Consider the following 23981-nt stretch of genomic DNA (forward strand, 5'->3'; position numbering starts at 1 on the left):
GTTCAGGCCTGACTTCTTGTGAGGAGGAGATTGAAGCAGGTGACTTCGGGGTGATGCTAGACCAGCTGGTTTAGGCAATGGTAAGCACGAAGCCAATGTTTGGTGTCGACTCTTGTTTTGGAGTCATTTGGTCTAAAGTGGCAGAGGGAGTAATAAATGGTACAGGCAGCAGGAGTCTGTAAGAAAACAGGCTACACAGCTGTGGGATTAATGGCTGAGTATCAATGGTTGGTCCCATCACTTCTTTTTTTTTTTTTTTTTTTTTTTTAAAAATCTATAACTGAAAAAAAACGGGCTAACCCGCTGTGGGTGGGAGTGCGGAGTAGGAATGGTTGGGTCCTTCCCTTTCTTTTTTTTTTTTTTTTTTTTTTTTAAAGAACTCACCTGAAGTCACCACATAGGGAAAGAAGATATGGATATTCGGGCAAAGAAAAAATTGTGTTTTTGTTTGTTTTCCTATGAGTCAGGTGAGAAAAGCAGTAAACCAGACTTCTGAGAAGCTTCTCAGCCTCAGGGTAGCTGCCTCAGAATGACTCTGGTAGAGGTTCTTGAATGCATTTGCTGTGTGGTAGCCGATGGCTAATGACTCCTTCAGACCTGGGCCGCCCCAGAGTCATATTCAAATGCTGCAGAATGAAGTGTACCTTTGCAAAACCTCCACAGAGACCAGAAATTGGCAAGCTCTACCCAAATCGAGGTCCTAAATTTATACTGCATCTGTGACTTTTACAATAGAGCGGAACAGTATGGTTCAGGATGGACTCATATGAAAAATCATATTAAAAATCGCCCAGGGGAGAATTGTGGCTCTTTTGCTCCTGATCCACTAAAATTGAAGCTTAGCATTGTATACAGTGCAGACTCAACATTGCTTATAGTTTTAGAAATCTCTACAAGAAATTTTAGGTTTATAAACGTCTGTATAATATGTCATTAGGCTATGATAATTTGGGAAACATTTATAAATTCAAGTGACCAAAATGTAAACAATCAGTATTGAATAAGTATACATGAAAAATGCAAAAATCAGCTAGAAATAATCTTGGTACAGGAGCCCAGCAGTGTGACAGAAGTACTGAGGTTCTTCTGACCGGATGATAAACTCCGTTACACCTCTTGGGGCTGGCGAACTTCTCTGACTTTATCTCATCTTATGACTTCTTTTTCATCTCTCAACATCTCTAAAGTTATCCCTTTCAACACCCTTTAAAGGAAAAATATGACAGCTCGCTCTAGAATCTGTTCTCTTAAGGATTTTTTTAAAGCCTGGAATTCAGATTTCTTTTTCATTTCCTTTGACCAACTTTGCCTTTGCTTTGATTTTTAATTATTGAGATAAAACACAGGAAGAAAAAGTTCAGCATATGTAGGACTCTTTGGAGATTATTAAAGTAACTAACCAGCTTTTCTGCTTTCTGGTATGAGAACTAACAGGGTTTGTATGTGAGGGAAGGTTTAGGATACTGGATCTACTATCTCTCTGGTTCATCGTCAGGCTGAATATTATACTTCACTGACAGGGAGAGACTTGATCCACAGAGGCGAAGGGTATGTCTCTTACACCAAAACTTTGTCCCAATATTAATAGAGATCTTTCAAAGATCCATTGAATACTTCTCAGCTCTCTTTAACTTTATACATTGAACATGATCTGTGCTTTAAAAATCATTTTCTGAGCACAGATTCTGAACACTTTAGAGATAGAAGTCTTTGGAAAGACAACATAATTCAGGAATTTCTAAGCTGAGAGCCATGAATCCCTGAAAACTCCCATGTACATCAAGCCATTCATGGGTGAAATACTGTGCTATGAATTTTATGAGCATATAGATAATTTTGGAATTAATGCAAGATAAATGTACTATAAATGAAAAAAATCCATGCTGAGCACATAGCTATTTTTGTTTTGGCTTTGTTTGGGTCAGCAGATGTGTAGCACAATTATTGTTTTAATGGGGACTCAATCTTTTCATATTATTTAACTTACCTGGTTCATATGTACTATTGGTCTGGAGTACTGTCAATTGACAGAGATGATTGTCTCTATTTTTGTTGAGAGTAACTTCCTGGGTACCAAAAGTAGCCTTAGAAACTATAGGAGTACTTTTTTGTAGTTGAGAGTCCCTATTTTCAGGCTTAGCATTTTATTCTACAGTCCTGAATTTAGACTGCTGAGGATGTTAGAAATCTGACTTCCTTTCTGATAAAGGGATCAAGTATCCTCAAATTCCTAATATGGTCCTCTCTCATCCAACCAAGCAACCTGTGTGCTCACCTCAGTGTTAGGTTCTACACCTTGTGACACAGAGATGACTTGTAACTTGCAACTTTTAGCGTCTACATTTTAAACTCAAGAAGTTGCCTGCTTCTCATAGAAATTTAACACTTTGCTAGATTTTAAATATTCTTGACATTCATGTGATAGAATTTAATCTAACAGTTACCATAATTAAACTATAAAAATGAGTCATTCCAACAGAGGATTATGAGTGGTCAGTATAGTCAAAATACATTATATACTTGTATGGGAATGCCATAATGACACCAATTATTATGTACTGCTAATAAAATCTTAAAATATAAGCCATTCTAACTTAGGGATTGGAAAGGTAGAATGAAGAGACTAAGTATTTGCATATTGTTTTAAAACATCAAATTCTTTCCCAAATGAAAAGGTCCTGACCAATTCCTCAGGGCTCAAGTGACATATGCTATGTGTATACTTACGTAATACAAGAATACTTATTTAATATTGCTCATGATGTGCTTTAACAATACTTTCTAGACTTGTTTCCCCTCCCCTACTTAGAACCATCAGTAGAACTTCTGCTAAAATCAGCTATTCAAGGACCCACAACATGCAACTCTTCATTGCTTTTTGTTGTTGTTTTTGTGTTTTTCTGTTGTTGTTGTTTGTAATTTCTAAGCTTTGCTGCAGGGGGTGGGTTGATACTTCACAAAGTTAAAGAGGAAAAAGCTCAGTCCATTCCAAGTTAGAAAAAGCCTATTGTTTAAACTGGAGAGGGTAGAATTTCTGTGCTCCTCCAAGTGAAGGTTTAAATGCTCTGGTTTCAGAGCATCTAAGAATTACTACTAGAAGTTTCCAATTCAAAAAATGAAGTTTCACTAACACTGCTTTGTATAATTCCAGATACTTGCTTTGCTTTTTTCTTTCTTTCTTTTTTTTTTTTTTTAAGTCCACATCTTAAACAAGAATCAGAGGTGGAATGGTGAGGTGACCTTAGGCCCTGGCTTCTTCTTCCTCGATTGGTTTTGTGGGGTGACCACCAGTAATCTGAGACCCTGTGGTGGGAAGCTTTGGGGAAGAAAAGATTCACAGAATTGCAAGAGTACATTTTGAAATATATAGATATATAAAAACAGAATTTGATCAATGACATCATGCAAAAAAACACAACACAAGTGGCATGTATGGTCATGAACAGATTTGAGTAAGTATAGGGAGGGGAGAAGAAAAGAGAGAATTAATTTTAAGGTTAAAATCACATGCTTTGTCATAACTGTTTCAGAAAACAGATAAAAAGTGCATCTGGACAGCTAGAAGTCATAACTCTGCACTGTTCTCTGCTTCTTGCCCAAATGGTTAGAAAACTTGTGCCTAGAACATGATTTCAGATTCCCCATCCTTCTGGGGAAAGAAGAGAGAACATGCCACAAAGCAGAGGTGTGGATGGTGGACAGGACATTCCCGGCAAGCCCAGGTAGGAAGCTGCATGCTTTCTGTGAAGAGGAAGTGTGTTCTTGCCTTATGTGGACCAAGCACACCACACCACACCACACCACACCAAATCAATCCAGACGAGACCAGACCAGACCAGACCAGACCAAGCCAAGCCAAGCCAAACCAAACCAAACCAAAAAAAACCAAACCAAACCAAACCAAACCAAACCAAACCAAGCCAGAGACTTTATAAGAGAACTTGCAGAATATCGCAACAAAGCCAGCAAGTACCTATGGTTGAATCTCTTTGCCCATTAAGTCTCCTTTTCAAATAGTATTGAAATGAAAACATAACCACACAGGGACAGCTCCTGGAGAAGTCTTTCCAGTATCCTGAGTCCTTGTCACAAGTGTTGTCGGCTCTTATTACCTCCAGATGGTTCAGCCCTTAGGCAGAGCAAAGATGTATGCTTCTGCCATTATACTATCACTTCAACATTGGAGGTTTAAAGAAATAAATTAGAATGTTTCTGGCAGACTTTTATTATGGCATTAATCTTTGGTACATTTATTTGTCCTCTTTGTCAGTTTCTGTAATGGCAAAACTGGGTGTCATTCAGTAGAAAATCTATTTTAGATAACTGCTGTTTGACTCTACAGCACCATTATTTATAGAATAAATTAGACAAAAAAGCCAATATAGACTTTTTATAAAAAGCAGTAGAATTTCACAATTTTAGCTTCAAATCTGAAAATGAATTGTCCCAGACCCATTCATACTGTTCTATCAAAACCAGAGACATCAACTGTGGAAGTAATTTGACAGCGCAGAAAAGGTTTAAGCCAACTCAAGAGACTGTAGGATCAGTACAGCTATTTCCAAATCTGTGTTTCTACATTCTTTCATTTTTACAGTTATAACTATACATATGTCATCCTTAGGTTTGTCCAAGAATTTTTATCCACATAAAGAGAGGTCCAGAAATGAGTGTTGACAGAACTGCAGAATTTAATTTTGTTTATGATACCAGGTAAAGAAAACAATAGAGACAAGCAAGTATCTGAGAACAGGTTTAAGCAGACATTTCCCTTTACGTTTTCCAATGCATCTTTAAAAATGTTCCAGTTATTCACCGTGTTTAGGGAAGAGAGTAGTAGAGATAGTAGAGAAACTTAGAGAGAGCGAGAGAGAGAGAGAGAGAGAGAGAGAGAGAGAGAGAGAGAGATGTTTGATGACAATTTTTTCCTCCAAAACCTTTTTCAGAAGATTCCTCTCAAATTGCTGTTCCATCCATTCATATGCCTGTTCTGGGAGTGCTTCCTAGGTTTATATGATACAATATCCATCTTATGCTTAACAACTCCCAGAATGCCACTGAGTGTGGGGACCATAAGGCAATCCACGTTTTGTTATTGCAGGTAGCCAGGGTTTCATGATTGAGCATCTGTCCCAAGGTCGTGCATGGCCAGAGTGACTGAACAAATCACCAGGGTCTCCTTTTACACCTTGTCACCACCAACACTCAAAAGGAGAAACAGGCCAACTCCTTGAAAATAGCTGACATTTTAAAGCCTTTTCTACTAGCTCTTGTCTTGAATCGACTTACAAGCAAGGGCTTCAAGGCTCACAGATAACAAGAACAGGAGGCTCTTATGGGCAACAGCACCCATCAGGTAAGGACCAGCATTGTAAAGCATACCTACGTTCTACCGCCCACAGGACCTGACTCAACAGTCAAATGCAGGACTGGTTGGTACCAGGATTTCTCTGTGCCCCAAACAATCAACTTGGTCATGATCAAACTACCACCTTTTTTTCCCTTCTAGTGTTGGGAGAAGGGTTACAAATAATTAGAAATGTATTATGTAGTCCTGACTAATTCTTAACTTCGCTCCTCAATAAGAGAATAAGAATGAACGAGTCTCAGTGAGGCGCTAACAGGGCAATTTACTGATTAGGGAATTGGCTCTTGTTTTCATTAAAGTATTCAATCTAAATGTCAAATGCAACAATAACACATAAATGACCATTCACAAGGACCACAATTTGAGCTTATACTGCTAATTAGATGATTTTTTTGTTGTTAATCAAGAAGAATTGATGGTTTAGGCTCTCCTGGCTTCTTGATTACATTTGATTGACTTATCACGTGATTTCAGACAAGTTATCAAGGTCTTGTACATTATGATACCTGCTCTCTTCACCTTTGTCCTCTCCCAGAATGGTAAACTATTACAACCTGCCCCTGTGGGTGCTGGAACACTACGAGAGTGGTACTGTGTTGGTACAATTGATTTACTGTGGTCTGTAATTACACACAACGATTAGAATTTTTGACTTGGCACTGCATTTATCATTTAAACTGTACCATTCTTCCCTACCCTAGAGAAACAGTGTTTGTATAATTGCTCTCAATGTATCTACTTGGTTAATATAAATCAGTCGTACAATAAAAGACTTCCAGAGCCATGGCAAGCTTCAGGTCCTTGGCATAACTCAGTGCCCAGGGCTGTTGCAGCCCAAGGGCAGGATCTGAACGGCCTCAGTATAAGATGGAGAAGGCTGGCTAGAGCTCTCAGACCCAGGCAGCAAAGTGAGCTGGCCTCTAAGGGCTGGGCTGAGCCTAGATGCCAGCTCTCAATTAGAGGTCTGGGACACCCTTTGCTCCTTGTCTACTGCTGCTGTCCCCTTCACCTGTCCTACAAATTGTGGAAGTGTGTGTTCAACTATTTAACAGTTACTTAAAGAATGGCTCACCAGCTCACAGGTGGGGGTTACAAAAAGTTTGGTCTTAAAGGTTTTTGAACACACAAAGACCAAAAATTAATTCGAAATCAAATATGTAAGGAATCTGAGGTGTTTCTGTCAGTGCTGGCCCATGTTGCAGCAAATGATTTCACTGCAGCCTTGGTTCTGAACATACAACATGAGCAACTAGCATGGTGCAGGCCATCATGCCACACAATACCAACAAACGCTGCCTGAAATGCCCCAGCTCAGACTTGCCATTTTTTAAAAAAATACTTTATTATTTTTATTCTATGTGTATGAGTGTATTGCCTGCATGTATGTGAGTGCACCTGTGTCGTGCAGTTCCAAGGAGCTCAGAAGTGGCTGTCAGATTCTCCTGGAACTGGAGTTATGGACAGCTGTTAGCTGCCATGCAGGTGCTGGGATTTGAACCCGAGTCTTCTGTAAGAGCAGTCAGTGCTCTTAACCACTGAGCCATCTCTCCAGCTCGAGACTTGCCACTATTGTATGTTTTGAATCACAGTAGTTTTTCTGTATATACAACGATTTCTGCTCTTATAGAAACATACTTTTAATATTTTTCAGGTTACCATTTCCCAGAATGTTAAGCATCAAATTAGTATAGCCTTCTGAATATATTGGGTTAGAATGTTTGATTTTAAAAATTGCTACTTGAATTTCTGACTTGAATTTCATTTTAAAAAACAATCATTAAATGAATTTTGCCTGGGGATCAGGACAAAATTTCCAACCATTTCCAAAATGTTCCTAAACATACTTCTCCATTCTGTACTGCATACTTAGGTGAAGTAGTGTTCGCAGTATTGAGGATTATGAATCAAAATATTGACCGACTCTGAAAAATGCAGAGGGTGCTCTGTACCAAATATCCAGACAAATTTAATTATTTCTTCTTTCATTTATTTCTTTTTCTCTACCTTCCTCCCTCTTCTCTCTCTCCTCTCTCTCCCTCCCTCCCTCCTTCTCCCTCTCCCTCTCCCCCTCATTGCCTCCCTCCCTCCCCCCCCCTCCTGTACTAGGGAATTAAAACTCCAGAGCCTCCACATGCCAGGCAAGTGCTTTACCACTGAACTATGTTGCTACCTTCCAACATCCTTTTTTTCTGTTTTAACTTTTTATTTGGGACAAGGCCTCACTAAGTTGCCCAGGCTTGGCCTTTAACTCACTGTGTAGTCCAGGTAGCCTTGAACTTCTGCCCCAGCCCCTCCTAAACAGCTGGGATTACAAGTCTGCATCGCCAGGCAGAGCTAAAGATTTAATTCTTTATGTAAAACTAAATAAGTCCATTCATCTAATTAACATGAAAATTTGCTTTTGTCTTTAATAGGTCATAAGATTCTATATACACCAAAGAATAGTTTTAAAATAAATTTATGATTTATTATCAGTAAATGTTTGATTTGTATAACTATTCTATTTTTTTAAAAAATATTTTTTTATTTTATTATTTTAAAAATTTTATGTGTGTGAGTGTATTGCTTGCATGTAGATCAGTGCACCCATGTCATGCAGTGCCAACAGAAGTTAGAAGAAGGTGTCGGATCCTGATGCCATGGAACTGGAGTTACAGATGGTTGTTAGCCACCATGTGGATGCTAGGAATTGAACCCGGGTCTTCTGCAAGAGCAGTCAGTGCTCTTAACTGATGAGCCACCTCTCCAGCCCTGTATACCTATTTTATATACCCCAGGCCATGTAATAATTTTTCAGGTGAAAAGGGGTTGTAAAAGTAAAAAAAAAAAAAGTTTACGAATCCCTGATATATTACACATTTTCTATTCTTTCTATCCATGGATTCCCTATTTGTAAATTTATCTATTTGCTAAAAATCTATTCATAGCCCCAGAGCAATACTTTGAGGCATTTCATAGTCATTTATAGACATGAACAGAATGGAAAAGCCTTTGCGTCACCCCATGCTCCTAGTTGAAGCTGAATACGGCATGCTTTGCTTCCTTGCTCAGCTCCTCTATGTCAAGCAAGTGCCCTTTGCCTGGCCCATCAGTGCCTTGTTTCATGGTTTTCATCTTTTGCTTGTGCTTCCACTGTTTAAAAAGCCCCCAGGGGTAGTTGAGGTGCTGCCTGGTATTTCTAAGTGCAAAGAGGCCGAGGTATGCCATACAATATATTAGCACGTGCATGCTTGTGAGTTCACCATTTGTGAATCAATAATACACATTAAATAAATTATCTTCAGGTAGGAACTTACAAAGTAATGTCATGAACCCATGCTATGATGAAGGTGGGACTAGAGAGTCACAGGACCTGGATCTGGAATTTCTCCTTGGAACAACTGCTCAATATTTGCTGATTCAGTGTTCACAAACTTATAGAAAATAACTTGTGAATAATGAAAAGTGACTATAAGCACATATCCATTCAAACTCTTCATTCTACCTCACACCATATGTTTCTTTTAGGCTAGAATTTCTCAATTTTAGCTGATATCTAACCCCCTTGCAACTTAAAAAAAAATCCTATGCTCAGGCCCTGCAGGCCCTAGACCAACTAACTTAGAATCTCTGCAGTGGGTCTGAGCATTCACATTTTTAGATCTACCTGACTGGCTTTAATTGGTTTCCAGGACCGATTAACCACGGTGTTAGGTTGCCTTTCTTTCTCTGCCATGCATCCTGCATGTTCCAAACCTTTCCAGGTCAGTCACTGGAGTCTTCTTGGTCTGGTCTACATAGTGAGTTCCAGGACAGCTGGGGCTACAGGGAGACCCTGTCTCAAAAAAAAAAAAGCCCCCAAAGAATAATTATCTTATTTATATATTAAGGGGCTGGTGATGTAGTTCAATCGGTAGAGTGCTTGCCTAGGATGCATGAAGGCCTGAGTTTGGTCCCCAGCACCACATAAAATGGGTGTCGTGGCACATACATGCAATCCCAGGCAGAGGCAGGAGGATCAGGAGTTCAAGATCATTCTTGGTTGTGTAGTGAATTCAAGATCAGCCTGAGACCCTGTCTCAACCAGCAAACAAACAATAATAATACTTACTTTTCAAGTAGCTTTTAAAAGACAAAGTTTAAATCACTGTTCTTCTCATCAATCAGTGTTTGATCAGCTCTTTGAGTTCATATGCAAAATACTGCTTGGGATCTTCAGCCTGAGATTTGATCACTTTTGGCCCTGTTCTCCAGGAAGACTAAGTGCTATTTTGGGTACCAGCTTTCTAATCCAAGTGATCCTGGGATGAAATTTCTAGACAAATGTTTAAAAACCTTAGACAAATGTTTTGACTTCTAACAATCTTGCTTCCTCTGGGGTTCATGTTCATTCTTTGTAAGCCAGAGGGGGAGGATGGCGGCAACTACAGTTCTCTGAATGCAAATCACAGGTAGAAACCCCACAGCACACTTTCCCCTAGTCTGGAAAGGGGATTGGTGAGCGCGCAACAGATTGACAATCAGAAACAAAGTGTTCTAGATTCATGGGCCAACAGCCACTGGAATCACCATGAATCTTGTTAGAAAGCCTGGCTCTGGGCCTCACCCAGACCTACTGAATCAGACCTATATTATAACACAGCACCAGGAGATCTATGCTCACGCTCAAGGTTATGATGTGTCAGTTATACATCCAGCTTTGGCTTGCTGTCTTGGTATTTGTTCTGTTGATGCTGGGATAGGCATCAACTAAAGCCACTGTAGCCTCCAAAAGTGAGAAGACTTGGTATTGCTGCTGGAATTCACATGACTCTTTTGTTTATTATTTTTATTTTTATTTTATTTGTATGAGTGTATTGCCTACATGTGTGTAAGTGCATCCATATTATGCAATATCCACAGAGGTCAGAAGAGGGCTTTGGATCCTCTGGAATTGGAGTTATGGATGGTTGTTAGCTGCCATGTGGGTGCTGGAACTGAACCCAAGTCCTCTACAAAAGAAGCCAGTGCTCTTAACCACTGATCCATCTCTCCAGCCCCCATGTGATGCTTTTGTGCCTCTGTCTCCCCATTATTGCTATCAAAAGCAATATCATGAGATGGTTGGAAAAATTATTCAATATATACTAATGTGCTTTCAAATTTTAAAATATCACTGATATAGTTGTACTAGTTATCAGAGTAAAATTAACCCAGTAGAAACCAATGCTGGTTATGGAAGAATCAATTCAAAGTACCAGCTAATCTCATAGCATTCATGAAGCATTTTCAGGGTATGGCACTGGCATGAACAATATCTCTGGTTACCTGATAGTGTTTCATGATTTACAAGAGCTAGATTATCCACTGTAGTCTGTCACGCCAAAGATATTGTCTGTCTTGCTCTTAGAGAATCCTTATGTATAATGACAAACTTCTGTTTACCTGCCCTGATCTTTTTTCCTTGATAATAACTCAAGTTGGCCTTTTCTTACCACCAACACTTTTGAGTGCTTAGAGGGGGCTGTTGTAGTGCAGACTGAACAGCCTCATGTATGTTAGGTAAGAGCTTGCTCACTTAGTTAAATCCCCAAATAATCTCCCACATTTTTAAGTGTTGTAATTTCATATTTATTTTCTGGAGGGTTAGGGCATGTGAATTGCTTCCTTTTCTATTAGATATTAGTATCTGGGACTGCTCATGAGACCTGTCTGTCCTGATATTTGTTGCAAGCAATGCTGATTGACTAAAATCCTTATTGGAGAGTTTAAATACTTCCATCATATAAGAAATTCAGGCTGAGAATTTATTACATAGCTGGTTGACACCGGGTTCCTTGTAAGCAAAACAAAGGATGGGAGAAGACGAATTCATTCATTCGGCAGACACCGTTGAATGTCTCTGATGTGCCAGACTCTAAATGCTGAGCATACAATATTGAAAAAGCCATTAAGAGCAGCAGACATCTCTCAGCCCCATCCAGAGCCAATCTCCTAGGATGCTATTAGCATATGTATGCAGGTGCTTCTGTCTTATTCTCCAGTTCCTTTTGACAAGATATTATTTTCCCAACCATATTTATTTCTCTGTATCATTGAAAGTTGGCCTTGTAACATGCATAGAGTGGTTAGCTAGGGTAGGAAAAGAAAGTAACCTCCAGCTTTTACCACGGCAGGATGCTGGAGAAGGGGAGGCACTAAACTACCTACCATCCTTTCTGTTCCCTCCTGATCCTGGTGCTCTCATTTCTCCTGCACATTTTGGCCCTCATGATACTGTCACTGACTGAAGCCCCTCTCTACTCTGTTTCCTCACAGCTGCCCCAGTCTGGGGATACTATACTGTTATTTACTCAAATGCAGCCTTCCATCCTTGAAGGCTACTTTTCTTAGTCCTTTATCCTATGAAGAACAGGTCACATGGCAGGGACTGCTACAATAGCATCAGCTATCATTTGCCACGGGGACTGCAGGTCAGGTACTCAACTATGTCTACATGGCGCTGCCTCATGAAGTAGGTTATTTAATTTCTCTTCCTTTGTCCCCACTTCACAGACAGAAGTTGAAGTGCAGATATAAGGAATTTGTCAAAGATTAGACAGCAAGGACATGACAAGAGACAGAGTTTAAAACTCAACGTTCTGTGACTTGAAGCTCTGTGTTCTCAATGCAACACTGCTTCTCATGGCAGAAAGAGCTCAGGGTTAGAGTGCTCACCCTGACACTGAACAATCAGTATCTAAAACCCCAGGCAAGTGCACTAGCTTTTCAGGGTCTTGGCGCACTCACCTGAAAAGCAGAACAAAGGCAGAAACTACCCTGCCTACTCAGTATTGCTAGGGAATACACAAGATGGATGCTCTCTGCAAGACCCAAGCATCTGTCCAGTCCCTCCCTCCCTCCCTCCTTCCTTCTATCCACTATTGGCTGAGCACCTGCCTTGTGTTGGATATTAAAAAGGATGTTGGCAAAGGCCCGATGATATATGAGAAGATCCTTTTTGAAATGAAAGAGTATTAGTTGTTAGTCTCCAGGAAGAAGAGCTTAAGCTAATTCATCTACTCAATCATTTGACAATCAGCATTTCCTTTTAAAAAGACTTTATTTTTAGAAAATTTTAATTACATGTATATGTGTATCTGGATGTGGGTATGTGGCTGTGAATGCAGGGGCCCTTGGAAGCCAGAAGAAGGCTTTGGACCTGTGTCAAGGAGGGGTACTTGTTACCTGGAGAAAGACTGCAGGTCCACTAAGCATGGACGAAAGCTAACCAGCTGGACAAGGAAGTGATCTCGAATGGCGGGGCTCTGAGCCACAGAGCGGATCAGTACTGGGTGTTCACCTTTCCTGGGGTGCTGGGTGTTTACCTTTGTAAGTTATTATATATCTCCTGTTACATACCCAGGATATAAACTATGAAAAATTCAGATAAAGATGTGTTATATGGTTTGTCCAATAGCGCCAGGAGCAAGTGACCCTGTCATGGATGCTGTGATCCAAATTCAGGTTTTCTGCAAGAGCAGGTGTTCTTAACCACTGAGCCATCTCTCCGGCCCCATAAACAGCATTTCTGTGCATACAGTGCTATGCTAGTGACTAGGGCTACAGAGGCCAAAAGAAGTATCCATAAAACCGAGGGCTGCATAGAAACAGGCAGCATTTCTAATCACGTGTTAAGTCATCACCTCCTATCATTTGGGGACACACAGCCCCTAGAAACTTCCAGGCAGCATTAATATTCCAAGTAACACTTTGCATGAAGGTGAAGAGTTGTTGAAGGAAGTCAAATTTTAGGTGATTTCAATTTCAATTTATTTGCTTAGGTATCTCAAGAACTAACGACAATTTCTGAGGAGGTGGAAATGCACTCTGAATCGCGGTGTTCCTTTTTAGATCATGAGAGTGTCAAGGAACTCTATGAAAGTCAAGAAAACTGGTCTTCTTGGTTTCTGTGGTAATGTTCTTTTTCATTTCCTTGGCTGCAAGCGGCTCTCCATGCAGTTGTTTAAATCCATGGCTCTGAGCAGCACAGATTCCTTGTAACTGAGTTAGCAGTCACCTACCCAACCACATGGAAGGCAGCTCATTCGCTTGGGTTTTCCACAAATGGCTCACAAACCTTATGGGTCTGCTCCTGTGTGGGTGTTGAGGGCTGAATTAGGCAAGCATCTACATAAAAGAAGCCCAAACAGGATCTTTTCATTTTAAACTGAACGCTGGAGAAACTGCAGACTTAAGAAAAACAACCTAAAAATGTCAAGATAACCACGATGCTTCCCTGAAGGAAAAGCTGTGCCTCAAGCGCGCTTCCCCTTGAAAAGAACAATCTGACTCACCAGGTAGCAGACGCGGCTGGGGCAGAGCTTTACCTTCCTCAGTCAAGCCCTCAAGAAAATTAATGGAGAACAATACCAAGGCTTTATTGAAAAGTAGACGTTGATGTTGTTTATGTGCCGGATGAAGCCGGTCCTGATGGAATTTTAATGATGGTGCTACAATTTTTTGAACTCTTCTGCCAAAAACATTATTTTCAGAAGACCAGAAGGTGTCAGTAACATTGTAATTTGCTTCCCGAATTTATTTATTTATTCCTGAATTGTCTCAAAATGCAGATCTTTAGGCTGGGAATGTAGCTCAGTGGTAGAGCACTTGCCTAGCAAGGTCCTGGGTTTGATCACAAATACTGAAAAAAAAAATATGATTAAGTAGATATCATCTAACCCACCCCTCCCTAGCTACTTTATCAGTTAAGGAATTAAAGACCTCAAGAGCTATAACAGTTGTTCAAGGCACTCAAAAAAGGTGACACTGAAGCAAAGACTGGAACCCCTGTGTTTGGAACCTTCATAGTTCATAACATAACTTGGATCATTAGTTTAATATCAGTGTCAAAAAGGAAGAGCAGAAAAGAGGCTTGTGATCTAAAGTGGATGATTCCTGACCTGACAGGAGAGTTCACATAGCATGACCCACATGTTGAGGCATACAAATTTACACAACAGCTTATTTAGGCAGTGTGATTGATCGCAGCAGGAACAGGAACCACAAAGACAGCTGTCTGTCACTGGGGTTTCTAGAATGAGTTCAGTCCCATCTTCACACTTCCTGGGATGTCACAGGTGCAGGCACGCAGCGTATCCATCCTCCTCACATTAGCTGCGCAACATTGTTCCGTACCTAATGGATCATGGGACTCTCCCACTTTGGACTAACTCACCACAGACTGTCTCCAGTGCTGTGATGTCACATACTGCCTATGGACCTACAAAGACACCACCTTCAGCCAAAGTTCTTACCCACAGAAGACTTCTTTTTCATCTAGTTAATCCTATCACCCAGCTTGGATTCTGTTTATTTAATTCTGATTTTTTTATTATGAAATTATATTAATGTGGACATTTATACCTGAGGTTTCTATGTATAGATTATTAGTGGCCATCATTTATCTTTCACATTCTAGAGCTCATAAACTAACCAATTTGTTATCTGAATATTTTATTTATTATTTTTATTTTATGTGTGTATGAGTGTATTGACTGCATATATGAAAAGTGCACCTGTGTTGTGCAATGCCCATGAAGGTCAGAAGAGGGTATCGGATTCCCCTGGAACTGGAGTTGCGGATGGGTGTTAGCTGCCATGTGGGTGCTGGGAATCAAACCCGGGTCCTCTGCAAGAGCAGCCAGTGCTCTTAACTTCTGAGCCATTTCTCCAGCAACAACCCCCACCCCCCAATTTATCATTGTTACAGGCATAGAAGACCTGGGCTTTACAGATGACTCTTTGTTATCTACTAGCAGAACTATAAAAATTTGGTTCTGAAGAGCCTGACAAAACTTCAGGGCTCATTGATTAATTTCTCTGTTCTCTAAGCCCAGTTTTTGGAGAAAATGATGGAAACTGAGGGAAGGTAGGTAATGTGCTGAAAGTGTCACTGGAAGGAGAGGACTGACCTGAGCCCTTGTTCTAAATGTTCCTCTGCTGTGACACAGTCCTCAGACCATCTTTTACTTCCAAATGCAGCCCTTTAGCTTCTGGAAAGAGGCAACATTTATTCATAGGGTTTGGGGGAAGGGTCACTATCAGGAAAAGCAAGAGTGTCAACAGGGAACTCTAAAGGAGATAAAGAAATTTCAGACACTCTCTGCTAATGATTTTTCTGCAAAGGAGCTTTACCTCTATTTAAAACTAGTTCCTCTGAATTGCATAAAACTTAGCCCCACTACCTAAGCTTTGGAAGTTGAAATAATTTAGGTATGATAGCTATTATTTGTTGGGCTCTACACATTACAGAAAGATAAATACACACATCTATCTCCTTTATTTATGCATATATTCACTCACTCATTTGACAGATACTCATTGAACACCCACAATATGCTAGGCAGTGTTTTGGACTATGAGAATACTGTTGTAAACAAGACTTCTTGATCTCGTCTGACCTCTTGGAATTAATATTCTAAGACTAGACTTCTAATGTATGCAGATGTTATCTCAGTTTCTTCTTCAAACACTGAAATGGCAGCAAGGGCATAAACCCACGAGGACAAAGGATGCAGGAGGGAAGATGACAGGAGATACAGAGCTATCAGCAAACCACCAAGGTCAAGAAAATGTCAGAAACTGAAAAACAGAGGATATGGGAACCAGCTCAGCAAAATAGGAGGCATGGCAGTTTGCGCTACAGAACTCCGAAGCTCAGTACTCAGAGACCAGGTACAGCTGACTGCAGGGGTGCAGGGAGAGGCCTAAAAATAGGTTTTGCCAAAGTATGTCTTATGTATAGTAGAACCTGAGAGTCTACCCCTTCCCCGTACAATTGGTCAAATGCCATTTTAGCACTTTCCCCACACATCCCCTAGAGTCCTGGCCTCCAGGCTTGAATGTCTCAGTAAGAGGCTAGGTGATTCCTCTAGGGGAAATAGACTAGTCCGTGAGAAAAGAATTTTCAAGATTAAGAAAAATTTAATTATAAGTATATGTGTCTGTGTTTTGGGTATGTGCACCTGAGTACAGGTGCCCATGGATGCCAGAGGCTTTGGATTTCACAGGAGCCGGAGTAACAAGCAGTTGTGAGTCACTTGACATAGTTGCTGGGACTTTAGCTTGGGTCCTTTGGAAGAACAGTACATGCTCTTAACTGCTGGGCCATCTCTTTAGCAGGGAAAATATTTTTGGGTGGTGAAACGTGAGTCCCAGCCCCTTCTCCTCCAAACCAGGGTAAGTTCTTATGTGATCTTCCTTGTGGTAAAATCTATAACAGAAGGTTCTAGTGCCTCCTCCTAAATAAAAAGAGAGCTAAAGAGGCTGGAGAGATATCTGTGGTTAACAGCACTGCTTGCTCTTGCAGAGGACCAGGGTTAGTTTCCCAGCACCCACATGGTGGCTAACAACCATCTATAACTCCAGTTCCAAGATCCAATGCCCTCTTCTGTCCTCCACAGGCATTGTACACATAGGCGCACATGCAGATGAAACACTGAAACACATAAAATAAAATAAAAAATTTTTAAGAAAATTAAAAAAAGACCCAAGAGGCAACAGATAACTGAGGACTGTCTCCTCCCTGAAAAAGAGTCAAAACAATAAAAAATACTCGCTGGAAACAAAGCATTAGAAGAAAGAAATTTCAAAAATCAAATGCAGTACCTTCAGAGAGATTAGAAAAGATTTTGTAGCCATGAAACAAGAACAAAATGCCACACAAAAAGGAACATTCGAAGAACAAGAACTCCTATGAGTAGGCTTGGAAGAGAAAGTTACAGGAACAGCCTGATGAGCAGAAGAAAACAACAGAAAGCAGAACCAAGAGGTTAAGGACATTAGAAGATCAATAGGGAGAAACTATTATTACCTTTAAAGGAGTTCTTGAAAAGGAGAAACAGAAGCCAATGAATGGAGATTATATTTAAAATTCAAGTGTTTCCTAAAGCCAAAGACGCACATAGTTTCAGACTGTAGTAGAAGGACAGACAGCTCTAGGGAAGAGCTCTTCAAGAAAGAGTAGAAGCCCGGCCACCTCCACTGTTAGGTTTGGAATCAGTGGTTCTAAACTGGAGCAATTTTAGAAAGTCATACTCGGTTTTGGGCTGCAGAACTTGAGGAAAAGGGAAAAACTTCAGCATAGAAGACTTCAGCTCTACTTGGTCATGGTGAGCTTAGAGATTGGCTCCCAAGGGGACTCTCATCAGCACCCTGGAGGAGTTCACCAGAGTTCCAATGGGACAGATTCATCCCTGGGTTCTTTACATTCTTTAAGTTGAAGATAAATCGGGGTATCCAGATCGTTTCTTTTGGAGCTCTTACAGTTCAGTCAGGAGACAGCCTGAATCTTTGCTGATCTGCATGACTCCAAGGGGCTGAGCTGAGCTGACTGATCTAAAAGAGAGATGTGCAAAAGGGAAAGCTATTTCTTTTTTTAAAAAAAAATGTTTTAGTTATTATTTTTATTTTATGTATCTGAATGTATTGCCTGCATGTATGTAAGTGTACCTGAAATGTACGCAGAGGTTGTCAGATCCCCTGCACTGGGAGCTGAACCCGGGTCCTATGCAAGAGTGGCTAGTACCCTCTAACTGCTGAGCCATCTCTCCAGCCCCAGGGAAAGCTGTTTCTAAAATCAGAATTCTTAAGTGAACTAACCCCCAACAACTGCTTCGCTTTTCTCAATCTTCATCGTTTAAGATGGCAGAGTGACCTCATGGGATTCATATTTCCAGAAGTAAATTATTTCCCCAATATGATGAAGTGGAGTTGACCTTCAGGCCAAAGCAGGCTCCTGCGTCAAGGAATTTCAGAGCTCCTCTACCTGGAGTTATGGTCGTTTGGGAGCTTAATCTCCGAACGCATTCAGCGTCTTGCTCGCGAGGTATTGTGGGGGCAGCCAGAATCACAGAGCCTCAGTTACGGAGAGAAGCATACCTCTTTCCTTGGCCACTCTGGCTTGTTTTCTAGGGCGAAGACTCAAGAAGCACGCATGAATTCCCCTGTGTGCTCCGTTTATTCTTTGTACTGACCTTTCTAAAAAGTTTGCTCAAGAAACTGCAAAGGATGGAAGACAGCTTGCACACAGCGGAGACGTGAGTGAGAACTTGGGCCCCAGCATGGTCCTAGCATTGTAGGATTCCGCTTTTCAGTTAAGGACTTCGCTTTTCAGTGGGCAACTGCTTCTCTAACACCTTGTCATTAGCCTGCTCGCTCAACTGCATACAGAGTGAGTGGCTGCGGGAAGAGGAGCAAGGGAACAGCTCTAGAAACAAAAATTGTACAGCTGTCTCTAGCTAGAGCGACAGCTAGATCACAACCGAAAATTGGCAGAACTGGGCAGACGCTTTAAATTTTTTTTTTTTTTCCCAAACATCTTAAATTGAAAAGAAAACCATCAGGAAACACATACTTTGCTTGCAAGCTATCTGCTTTCTCAGGGTGGACAGTACTTACTCTGGAACAATAGGGAGCTGAGAGGATACTTAGCTAGATTCTAGGATGTGAAGCTCAGTCCGCTTTTGGAGGCTGGCTGGCCTGAATCACACTAACAATACTGTACCCAAAGGAAAGGCACTGTGGAGAATCAAGAACTTTCAGACTTTGAGTTTAAAAAATTATGTTTTGGGGCTGGACAGATGGCTCGGTGGTTAAGAGCACTGGCTGCTCTTGCAGTATTGCCTACATGTATGTGAGTGCACTCGTGTCATGCAAGGCCGCGGAGTTCAGAAGAGGGCGTCAGATTCCCCTGGAAATGGAGTTACCGACTGTTGGCAACCGTCATATGGGTGCTGGGAATCGAACCCGGGTCCTCTGCAAGAGCAGTCAGTGCTCTTAACTGCTGAGCCATCTTTCCTCATGACATGTTCTGTCTGAATACATTTGGGAAGACCAGGTTCTGTGCATTCACAAGTACAGCTGAGGAGAGGCCTGACCTACCCATCATGCAACAGGACTTGCTTAAAACAACAAAATCAAAATTTACTTCAATCACTTCAACATACAGAGATGAGAGAAGAATATTATACACACTAAGAAAAAATCACCTGCAAAATCCTCTCCATATTTGTTATCTTAAATACCTTATAGATTATAAATGTTGAAGGAATTTCAGGAGGAGGGAGTCTGAATCTCAGGTTTTAAGAGTTCCTGCTGGTAAAGATTAGTGAGCAAAAAGCAGACCATTCATACCTCAAGTCATAGTTTTAGTCAATGGGGAAATGATTTGCTTAGAAAAGAGGTGTTTTCAGGCAACTTCTTAGGAATATAAGAAGGACATGAGATGCCCCATCTCTGAGGCACGTTTTCTGTCAGCTGTTCACTTAGATGCTGATGGCAGACAAGGAGAGTCCACTGTTTCTTCTCACCTTCTGTCTTTTTTCATAAGGAAACTGAAACTCTCAGCTGAGACAGTGTTGGAGAGCCCTTGACAGCCATGGAGGCCAATTGTACGTGTCTAGGGAACCTGGAACTGAGGGACACATTCCGACTTTGGTACAAAATGTTGCTTTGTTGGTGTTATGTTTTGAATCCACAGTGGGAAGTAGATTTTGAGGTAGCCTAAAAGTTGCATGTCTCTGCTTCCACTGTAGAAATGTTTGCCTTGGGAGCAACTTGATTAAAGACTAGTAACATGCCAGATATTCATCAGGTCTCTTTTTTAATTTTTTATTGAATTTTTGTATATTTCATACAGAACATCTTTTTAAAAATATTTAATTATTTTTATTTTATGTATATGAGTGTATTGCCTGCATGTAAGTAAGTGCACTTGTGTTGTGCTATGCCTCGGAGGTCAGAAGAGGGCATTGGATTCCCCTGGAACTGGAGTTACAGACAGTTGTTAGCTGCCATGTGGGTGCTGGAATTTGAACCCGGATCTTCTACAAAAACAGCTAGTGTCCTTAACCACTGAGCCATCTCTCCAGCCCCCTCATACAGAACATCTTAATCAACTTTATAACAGCTTCCCCATTGTCCCCCTCCTGTAGACCCCCCCCCACTGGAATTCATAACATTCTGTCATTTGTGTTAAGGTCTATCATGTCAAGTTAGTGTGCCCAGACATCCCTCAGTGCAAGTTCATCCACTGAGGTCTAGTCAGCCTATCTAGAGTACATCCCTTTAAGAAGATCAGCTCTTCCTCACCCAGTAGTAATCAGATGCCAATAATTCTTCAACTAAGATTGGGGTCTGCTGTCCATTTCCACAGCTCTGTGCTGGGTTTTTGTCTGCTTGAGTTTGCATAAGTTTTATGTATGCTGGCACCATTAATGTAGGTTCATATGAGAAGGGTCTCAGAAGCCTGTAGGACTCTATTTCCATATGGTCATGTACTTCCTCCCCGGCTCTTACAATCGTTCTACCCCCTCTTCCATAATGGTCCCTTAGCCCTGGGCAAGTGGGTTTTAACATAGGAGTCCTGTTCAAAGACCCACACTCTGCTGACTCTTATTCTCCATGTTTTGGCCACTTGTGACCTTTTGTGTTCCTGGCCTCTGTTGCATGAAGGAGCTTCATTGATGAGAATTGAAAGATGCATTAGTGTTCTCTTTATCCCTTGTTCTATGTGCTGTGATCCTTAGGTGTAGAGGTTGCATCATAGATGTGCCACTTAGGCTTGGGAAATTCAGAAAATGTCTGTGTGTGACCAGTTCTGGAATTCTTTAATAATCTGTCTGTTGAAAAAGAAGCTTCTTTGATGGGTGGTGACTGGGATATTTGTCTGTAAATTTAAGGATCCATATTTTGCACATAGTAAGAAATTACATTTGTCTAGGAATGTGACAGCCTTGGAGTTTTCTCTAAGATCTATGACCTCTCCAGCTATGTGTATTTGGCTAGGTTTACAATACCATTCGTGAGTTTCCTCCTATTGAGTAGACTTTAAGTTCAATTAGGTAGCTGTTGATTACCCCAAAGATAAAAGTGCCACTCATGCACCAATGTTGTTTTCTGTGCTGGTCACTGATGTGCTTATTGGGCCTTGAAGCTGAGATTGAACCACCAACTGATGTTCTTCCTTAGCAGCTTGTGTAGGGCTCTCCAAAGCTACGAGAGCTCGCCTTCAGGTGAGGTGGCTTCCAGGTCAGTTCCAACTCCATTGCTCCAGATCCTTTGTCCAAAGTATGCCCGGTCTTCAGCAATAGGGTCTTACCCTTAAGTTCTAGGAGGCAATCAAGGACTGTGGCAATAGCGTGTGTAATTTTGGGAGTCTCTTGGACTACCTTGGTCAACAACTCAAAGGAAGGTTTCTCCTGTCTGGTATGGTTTCTTGTTATACAGCCTTCAGTTATACACATGGACTCAGGTAGAGATATTGTATGTATAACTTTTCAGTAGGTTTTTGGACTGATGCTATTGCCTCTGGTTTTTTATACAAGCTAGGCATTATTTATCTCTCCTCTTTCTTTCCCTGTCTAACCCTCCCTCTACACCCTTCCAATTTAAAGTATCCCCATTTTCCCCATTTCTCCCTTGATAATTTCATCTGCTATGGCCCCATCTCTCTTGTGTTCCTTCTTCCCCTTTATCCGCATAGTTCCTTGTAGAGCTCTCCCTCTTCCCCCTCCTATTTAACTACCCCCATTTGACACATTTTTCCCTTAGTGACACCTGTCTCCTACTGTTGTTGTTCTCTCTCAGTTTCCTTCTTTCCCTTTTTACCTCGCTTGTTACTTTCCATTTTCCTGGCTCCCGCAGTTACATCACTTATATACTCATTTATAGGGATTTGGTGCTAGGAGCAACAAAAGAGGGAGAACATATATCATTTGTTTTTCTGAGTCTGTGTTACTTGACTTAGTATAACAGTCTCTAGTTCCATCCATTTACTTGCAAATTTCATGATTTCATCTTTCTTTACCACTGAGTAGAGTTCTGTCGTGTAAATGAACCACATTTTCATTATCCACTTGTCAACTGAGGGACACTTAGGTTGCTTCCATCTCTTAGCTATTGTGAAAAGAGCAGCAACAAACATGGACGTACAAGTGTCTCTGCAATAGGATGAGTTCTTTGGGTATATGCCAAGGAGTGGTAAAACTGGGTCAAATGGTAGGTTCCTTTTTAGTTTTGTAAGAGTTCTCCACACTGCTTTCCATACGAGTTGCACAAGTTTGCAGTCCCATCAGCAGTGAATGAGCATTCCCATCTCTCCACATCCTCACCAGCATTTGATATCATTTGTTCTCTTGATCTTAGCCAATCTAACAGGGGTAAGATGAAATCTTAAGATGGTTTTAATTTGCATTTACCTAATTACTAATGATGTTGAACACTTTTTAAAAAATTTATTATTTTTATTTTATGAGTGTATTGCCTGCACGTATGTGAGTGCACCCATGTGCGGAGGTCAGATGAGGGCGTCAGATTCCCCTGGAACTGGAGTTAAGGACGGTTCATGGCCATCATGTGGGTGCTGGGAACTGAACCCGGGTCCTCTGTAAAAGCAGTCAGTGCTCTTAACTGCTGAGCCATCTCTCTAGCCCCAGTGTTGAACACTTTTTAAGATGTTTCTTAGCCATCTTTATTTCTCCTTTTGAGAACTCTCAGTTTAGATCTTTTTAGCCCATCTTTTAATTGGGTCATTTGCTTTCTTGATTCTTTGTTTTTTTGAGTTCTTTATATATTCTGGACATTAAACCTCTGTCAGATGTGTCACTGGTGAAGATTTTTCCCACTCTGTGGGTTTTATCTTCACAATCTTGATTGTTTCTTTTGCTGTACAGAAGCGTTTTACTTTAATGAGGTCCCACTTGTTGATTGTTGACCTTAGTTCCTGAGCAGCTGCTGTCTGATTTAGAAAATCCTTTCCTACACCAATATCTTGTAGGTTACTGTCAATGTTTTCTTCTAACAGTTTCAGAGTTTCAGGTTTCACATTGAGGTCTTTGATCCATTTGGAGTTGACTTTTGTGCAAGGTGAAAGATAAGGATCTAGTTTCATTCTTCTACAGGTGGAGATCCAGTTTTGCCAGCACCATGTGTTGAAGAGGCTATCTTTCCTCCAGTGTGTGTTCTTGGCACCTTTGTCAAATACCAGGTGGCTGAAATATTGTGTTCTCAGGTTTGGGTCTTCAATGATGTTCCATCGATCTATGTGTCTATTTTTGTGCTGGTACCATGCTGCTTTTATGACTCTAGCTCTGTGATATAGTTTGAGATCTGGTATAGTAATCCCCCCAGCGTTGCTCTTTGTGCTCAGGGTTGCTTTGGCTATCCGGGGTCTTTTGTGCTTCCATATGAATTTCATGATGGTTTTTCCTAATTATGTGAAGTATATCATGGGGATTTTTATTGGGATTGCATTGAATCTATATATTGCTTTCGGTAGGATAGTCACTTTCACAATATTAATTCTTCTAATCCATGAGCATGGGAGGTCCTTACATCTTCTGATGTCTTCCTCAATCTCTTTCTTTAAAGATTTAAAATTTTCATTGTAGAGTTCTTTAATGTCTTTGGTCAGATTTATTCCGAGATATTTTATTTTATTTTTTGCAGCTATTGTGAATGGGAGTGTTTCCATATGCTCTTTCTCTGATGGCTTGCTATTGGTTTATAGAAAGGCTATAGACTTTTGTAGGTTAATTTTGTAACCTGCCACTTTACTGAATGTGTTAATAATTTCTAAGATTTTTCTGGTGGAATTTTGTCGTCTCTTAAATAT

General features: G+C 40.8%; 1 protein-coding gene across 3 annotated transcripts in view; it reads right to left on the minus strand.

The window, feature by feature from the left end:
* Samd4a (sterile alpha motif domain containing 4A) overlaps positions 1-23981 on the minus strand; it is a 243999-nt gene that overhangs the window by 54122 nt on the left and 165896 nt on the right. The window lies entirely within an intron of this gene.

This window comes from Nannospalax galili, unplaced genomic scaffold, assembly GCF_000622305.1.
Source record: "Nannospalax galili isolate Female #2095 unplaced genomic scaffold, S.galili_v1.0 scaffold336, whole genome shotgun sequence".
NCBI lineage: Eukaryota > Metazoa > Chordata > Mammalia > Rodentia > Spalacidae > Nannospalax > Nannospalax galili.